Source organism: Equus caballus, chromosome 5 (assembly GCF_041296265.1).
Source record: "Equus caballus isolate H_3958 breed thoroughbred chromosome 5, TB-T2T, whole genome shotgun sequence".
In the NCBI taxonomy this organism is placed as follows: Eukaryota; Metazoa; Chordata; class Mammalia; order Perissodactyla; family Equidae; genus Equus; species Equus caballus.
In genome coordinates this window covers 46128511-46136060 of record NC_091688.1, presented here as the reverse complement: position 1 = coordinate 46136060, position 7550 = coordinate 46128511, and the positions used below count along the sequence as shown (strand labels likewise).

General features: G+C 45.9%; 1 non-coding gene across 1 annotated transcript; it reads right to left on the bottom strand.

Annotated features, from left to right (window-relative positions):
- Positions 1-6777: 6777 nt before the first annotated feature.
- Positions 6778-6849, bottom strand: TRNAH-GUG (transfer RNA histidin (anticodon GUG)). Its single transcript has one exon. It is a non-coding gene; the product is annotated as a tRNA-His (tRNA).
- Positions 6850-7550: the final 701 nt, after the last annotated feature.

The window sequence follows — 7550 nt, the reverse complement described above, 5'->3', positions numbered from 1 at the left end:
CCAATCTTTAAAAAAAAGAAAAAAAACTGAACCAGAACTGACATGATGTTAAAATTAGCAGTGAGGACTTTAAGACAGTTATTATGACTGTATTACATACGTCCAAAGAGTTAAGTAGACATGTTGAGTGTATACAAATGGCCAAAATCAAACTTTAGGGATGAAAACTAGAATATCTGAGATAAAAAATTCATAAGCTGGAATTAACAGCAGATTAGACATTGCATGAAAATAGGTTAGAGAACAAAAAGCCATGAATAATTGAAAATATTCAAAATGAAACACAGTCAAGACAAAAAAAAATTTTAATAAACGTAGCATCATGAATGGTAGAGCAACTCTAAAAGGCCTAATATACAAGCAATTGGAGTCCCTGAAAAGACTGGGGGAAAATTTTTTTGAAGAAAATATTTTTGAAGACATGATGACAGAAAATTTTCCAATCATAATGAAAATTATAAACCCACTGATCCAAGGAGCCAAATGAACCCCAAGCACGAGAAACTAGTCACATCATAATTAAATTGCTCAAATCCTTTGAAAAAGAAAAAATCTCCAAAGCAGCCAGAGGAAAAAGACTTGGAACATACATAAAACAAAAATAAAGATGATATCAGATTTCTCATCAGAAGCAGTGCAAGTGAGAAGACAGTGGAGCAATATCTTTAAATGACTGAGTGGGAAAAAGTCAACATGGAATTCTATGCCTCCTCCTCCACAAAAATCTTTCAAAAATGAAGGTGAATAATGACATTTACAGACATACAAATGCTGAAAACTTCATCAACAGTAGATCTACAATACAAGAAATGTTGAAGGAGTCCTCCAGGAATAAGGTCACTGATGCCAGATGGAAATCTGGATGTACACAAAGGGATGACGGACAAGAGAAATGGTATCTGCATGGGAAAGTATATAAGATTTTTTTCTTAGTAGTTAAAGCTCTTTAAATACATGGAACAGATTAAACAAAAGAAATACAAACGGATTGTGGGGTTTATAACTTATGCAAAGTAAAATGCATGACAACAATATCATAAAGGCAGGCAGGGGAGAAATGTGAAGTATGACATTTCTTGAAGGCAGACTGGTAAGTTACAGATGTAAGTTATACATCGTAAAGCAGTCGCTTAAATAACAAAATAGTTATAGCTACTAACCCAACAAAGGAGAGAAAATGGAATCATATACAAAACCATGTAAACACTATGATAAAGCAACTGCTCTTCCAGGACTCTATAGATATTTGTAGAAGAATGATGACTGCAGTATTATTTGTAATAATAAAAGCACAGAACCAAAGTAATTTCAAAAGTATATGGAAAGGGTTAAATAAATACTAGTACAAACAAACAGTGGAAGAAACTTCATAGTGAAAAGGAATCAGAAGGTAACAATGATGACTCTACTCTTTTGAGGGTTCGTGGATTCCCAGTGACCTGTCTTCCCCTGGAGCTAATCTCTGAGGATCCATAATGATCTTGACTTAGATCGTCCCGATGTGCACAAGACACAGAGGACAGGAGGGTATGCGCGGAGCCCTCTTTCCGCCTTTGCTTTAAAGGATGGGCAGAGTATAACCGACAGCAAACACTTGAACGTTCTGAAAACGCGAAGAAGCGTCCCTGGTTGGGCTCGAACCACCAACCTTTCGCTTAACAGCCGCACGCGCTAACCCGTTGCGCCACAGAGACACATGGAAAGATCCTAGCCTCACCCCAACAGAGGACAAGCACTCGTTCAATCTAGGTGGGGCCACCCACCTTTTGCAGGACAGCTGTCCAGTCTAAAGCCTCGGAAAACCATAGAGGTGAAGTCGACACAGCATGCTCGTCCCCTTTGAAATACGTTCGTTGAGTGATTCCAAAAGCAAAGGCAGCCGAACGGCCTCGCCCTGCCTTGCTTCACACCCGCCTCAGATGCCAGCACCATGGAGACGCCTGGGGCCGCGACCCCCCGGGCCTGGGCCGAGTCGGGCGCAACGGCAGCTGAACGCCGGTGGGCTCCCGCGATGGCTCTTCCGGACCTTTGCTCCGCCTTCACCCGACCGTCTGCGCAGTTTGCGCTCCCCTCCTTCCACTCGGTCGCGGTCTGTGAAGTAGGGTGGGGTCGGTGTGGCTGCAGCCCGAAGAGGTCAGGTCAAAAGACGAAATGTGAAAAGCAGCGAAAGAAAGCAGAGGCATGAATGAGGTGAGAGCTCCCGGAAAACCTGTGAAGAGGCATAGGCCCGAATCCTGAGAGATGAAAATTGTTTTTATTAGGTAGCAGAATGGGGAGGGAGAAACGGAGAAGATCATGAGAGAGGTCTGGAAGTAGGTGTCCAAAAATGAAACAGCAAAAATAGTGTGAATATTTTTACATAAAAAAGAAATTGTAGGAAGTACAGTGCTTCCAGCAGGCCGGGGTGGCATCATGACCCTTTAGTGGTTAGTACTGTGTTGTGGCTGCAGCAACCTTGGTTCAAATCCAAGTTACAGTAGGGCACTGTCCACCACCGGTCTTTCTGTTTGCTTTTCATCCCAGCACCAGCTGAGCTCCTTTAGCAGCTGTCAGAGAGAACAGTTTACCGCTGGCCCCATAGTGAGATGCCATCAAAGGAGTAAATCCCACAATGCACAAATCTATGGATGGCCTGTGGAAGCGAAACTTTGGATGTTTCCTTGTCTCACTATTGAGCAGAAAATATATCCAAAGGTGAAATACCATCTCTCAAGGAGCCTTGTCTGTAGCTTCTATTAATGAAATAGTGTGGTCATAGCCATTTTTCTGGAAAAATATTTCAAATATCAGTGCGAGGGTTTTTACGCTAATGAAGAACGAGTTTGTAGTGAATTGTAAGTGTATTGTATTGAAAGTAAAGTGTATTGTACTCTACAATAAAGTACAAACCAGTTGTGTCTACACCCGCTTTTGTCCATCCACCATCCACTAATTTTTATGGGAACAGTCAATTATTGAAACATAGTCCACATAGAGTAAAAATCACAAATCTTTATCAAACACTTTGTTGAATTTTGGCACATGTAATCATCATCCAGATCAAGTTACAGAAAACTGCCTTCATCCCAGAAATGTCCATTGAGCTGCTTTCCAGGCAATTCCTACCCTATCTTGCTTGGTTAATTACTATTCTGAGGTCTGTTGCCATAGATTACTATTGCCTGTTCTTGAAATGCAAATGAATGAATTTTGTATCTCGCTTTCTTCATGGAACATTATGTTCATTAAATATATCCATATTGTTATGCATATTACCTCTTAATTTTGGTATTATTGGAGTAATTTGAGTGTTAATTGGTGTTGTTGATGAGTACCCAGTGTTTTGATGAGCACTCTCTAGCAATCTTTTTCTGCGCTTGCGCCTTCACAGAAGTACTGCAATTGCTGCATCATGACACAGGTACAAGTTTAACTTTATTAAAAATTGGCAAACAGTCCTCTAGACTGGTTGTAAACCCACGACTACGGTTGCAATTCCTCCACACTCTTGTCAGCATTTGGTGTACTAATTCTTTTAAATATAAATATGATATAAATATCATGTGATGGTATCTCCTTCTAGTATTAATTTGTATTTCCCTAATAGGTAAAAAATGTCAAGAATATTTTCTCATAAGTTTTGGTCATTAAGATAACTTCATTTGTGATCCAGGAAGACCCTGGCTTAGGCTTCCCAGGAGAAGGAAATGGAGTTGTACAGTCAGTCACCTTGGGGTAGGTGGATCCTCCTGAGGTGTCTCTCGGAGACCGTGACCTGGCTTCAGGATTTTTGGAGCAGCAGACCAGAGCGGCATTGGATCACAGGCACAGATCCAATGACTGGCACAGCATCAGCACACATGCTAGGGGCCCCAGGCTTTTGCCGTATCCACACACTTGTCAGTTGAGCGAGAGCTGAATATATTTTTAAAATATTTTCTTTCAATCGATTCATATTCTTTTTCCTGAGTAGTTTGACTTTTTAATTCATCCCACTACCACAAATGGAAAACCGGTATCAGTTCCATAAGCAGAAGGTAGGTGTAAAAATCAATACCAGAATATCAAAACAATGATGTTCCAGGCAAATGCCACAACTTCTCCAACTGCTGTTTTGTTTTTTTTTTAAACCTCTGTGGACTCTACCAGGCACTGCACACTTGCTCCGAAGATCTGTTGGGATAAATGTTGTGTCCAACTGTAAAGGCAAGAGGAGAGGGAGAGCCTGGGAAGGTAATGTGGACCGAGCTACAGAGGCAGCAGGTGGAGTATGTAGATGAGACAGTGCACTGGCTGCCGGTCAGTGGATCTGGAGCCTCTGCTGAAGGGCAGTCAGTCTGGTGGGCCCGCCTGTGGGGTCTCCCCTGGGGGTTGTGGGGGTGGTGGTGAGGGGGCATGGCTTGACTTGCTTTGGGAGAACAGTTTAAAAGAATGGTGAGGGGTGGGTGAAGGGGAGGGTGGTGATCCTGAGTGAACGGTGGGGAGATGGGAGGCTGCATTGTGCCTGCAGGGAGGTGGCTATACTTACCTGGTTGAAGAGATAACTCGCCCACAAAAGTCGTTTTCCTCTGGCTGGCTGTGCTGACCCATGCTGTTTCCCTGCATGTGGGAGATTTGGCTGTGGAATTAATGCTAGCAGAGGACTGAGTTTGCGCTCTCACCAGATATTCTCTGGTTCTTGATGTCTCTTCCATGTTGCCTCATTGCTCTCTGCCAACCCAGGCCCAGGACAGCATACTTTGGTGTGCCACATTCGGCAGTCTCCACCTCTGTATTCCTGGCTTTTTTCTTTCCTGACCAAGCGTATGGAGAAGCCCTGCTTTTTGCGTGATACCTTCTTTCTCTCCAAATGCTACTAACCCGCAGCTGGCCATGGGTGTGTTCATACGTGGGGACCCCACGGAGAGTATGGTCACAGCAGCCCCTGCATGCTGGCTCTTTGGGGTCAGGTCGGAAGGAGGTACCCTTTCCAGGAACAAGGAAGCCTGACGCCTGGCTTCTCTGGGAAGCTCTGTGTCCAGCGCCAGCTCCATGTCTGGGCTAGCCGGCTGCTTCTTGCCTCTCACCCCATTTACCCTTCACTCACCTTCTGCACACCAGCTGCATTCCTGGGCACAATAAGCCTTTCCCAACCAGCAGAAATGACTGAGACGCCTCTCCTGTGCTGGGGAGAAAATTGGATCCACGTTCTCAAACAACAGGAGGAGAGAACCTGAGGCAGCAGGAGGTTCCCTAGCTGGTTCTCTTGCCTCAGCCATTTGAGGGGCCCGGCTCAGAAGCCTTGAATCCCCGCTCCTCCATGAGGGGCCTATGTTGAGTGCGGCTCATGAAGCTGGCCAAGTTGGTGTCTCTCCCACTACTCCTCAGGGATCAACAGGAATATCCTGTGGAGTTGCTTTGACCCAGAAGAGACACCAGCAAATATTCCAGGAGAAGCCCGGACTCTGCGCACTGGACCACTTCGGAACGACGCTTCCGTCAGCCCATCCTTCCCTAGGAAGACCTTGGAGAGAAGAGGCATGATGGAAGAGAATGTGCTCTTCACTGGCAGTAAAAATTCTACTTTTCTCTGACTTGCCTCGCTGTCGCCCTTCTCTCCCTCATTCTAACACCTCTAGGATAGAAGGCCAGTGGTCTTGCTTTCCTTGCAGATTTTTTGTCTATGGCTTCCCTTCTTTCAGTGGCCATTTTTTCACATATCCACAAATTACTACTAGAATGGTATTCACATGAGCCTTTTCCCCAATGCTGTGGTTTGAAATTGCCCAAATGTCCATCATTTCGGGTGTCGTTTACATTGGTGTAAAGCTTAACATTTACACCAAAATTAAGGTGTGACGAACGCAATAACGTACATATATATCAAAGATATAAGGTTGCTTGATAAGAGCTAGACTGAAAAAGTGTACATCCTTTTGTGTGAATTTGAAGAAAGGACAAGCCTAATCTGTGAGGGTAGACATCTGAATAGTTATAAAATAGCAGGGGATGAAGGCATTACCTGGAAAGTGTATCAAAGGGCCATGCTTAGATGATAGAAAATTTCTGTATGTTATGATCCTGTTGAAGGTTGCATATTTCAATATTCATATAGCTGTCCATTTGTCCATTAGAGATTTGTGCATTTTGTTCTGTGAATACACATTAATAATTCCCTTAAAGGATAAAAATTGGCCGTCGGATTTCAGAGACTGCAACGGAGACCACGACCAGTTTGGAGTAATTGTTAACTCTTTAAAACCTCTTCTTTTTGTGTGTAAAAAAGCCTCGCTGATGTTTGAAATGTTTCCACTAAAAAACCCCTAGTAGGGGCTGGCCCCGTGGCCGAGTGGTTAAGTTTGCGCGCTCTGCTGCAAGCGGCCCAGTGTTTCGTTGGTTCGAATCCTGGGTGCGGACATGGCACTGCTCATCAGACCATGCTGAGGCAGCGTCCCACATGCCACAACTAGAAGGACCCACAACGAAGAATATACAACTATGTACTGGGGGGCTTTGGGGAGAAAAAGGAAAAAATAAAATCTTTAAAACCTCTAGTGACTAGACCATTCCCTTAGTGGAAGTTACACACAAGTCTCATTGAGAGCTCGCACCTCATCTTTATATATTTTCTGTTAAATGGTGTGGTGTGGAGCACGTCCAGGATTGTCTCCTGTGACTGTGCTAGAGCTTCGTGCGCTGTTATATTTTCTTCCCTTCTCGTGACGTTACTGCACTTGGTGGCCAGCAAAAAGCGCTCTCTGGCCCCCAGGTAAGAGGGGCAGCCCGTAAGGTTTTAAACACAAAGCAAAAGGGAAACACTGCCGTGACTCGGATTCGAACCGAGGTTGCTGCGGCCACAACGCAGAGTACTAACCACTATACGATCACGGCGCGCCACAGCCCGGGTGGCACACTCCACTCGTGCTCTACGAATTTTGACGTAAAATCATTCCAGTCGCCGCGTTTCTCTCTTCTTGAACAGCTGCAGGTACGCATGCTTTTGCCTCATGTTGTCTCCGTTTTCCCTTCCCCATTCTGATGTGTTTCTCATCTCCCCTGAATCCGGGCCGCGCCTCTGCGTAGGGCTCCCGGGAGGTCTCGTCCTCAAATGCCCGGCTTCTCTCCCGCCTCTTCGCGTTTGCGTCTTTTGACCCCCAACCCCAACTCCCTGTCACCGACCGCAGCCGAGCCGAGTGGAGTGAGGGGAGCGCCGGCGGCGCAGGTGGTCGGGTGAAGGCGGAGCAAACTGGACGAGCCGCCCGTCACCGGAGCCCATCTGGCGTTCAGCTTCTCTTGGGCCCCACTCGGCCCAGGCCCGGGGGGTATCTCCGTAGTGCTGGCATCTGAGGCGGGTGTGGAGCAAGGCGGGGCGAGGCCGCTTGGCTGCCCTTCTGCCTCCGGAATCACTCAACGCACGGGTCTCAAAGGCGATCAACACGCTGCGCCGACTCCGCGTGTCGGGTTTTCCGAGGCTCTGGAGCCGGCACTGCTGTCCTGCAAGGGCGGGTGGCTCGGCCTGGCGTTGAATGAGTGTTAGCACCCTGTTGAGATAGCAAAGGCTCCCGTGTGTCTTCGTGGCACAACTGGCTGGT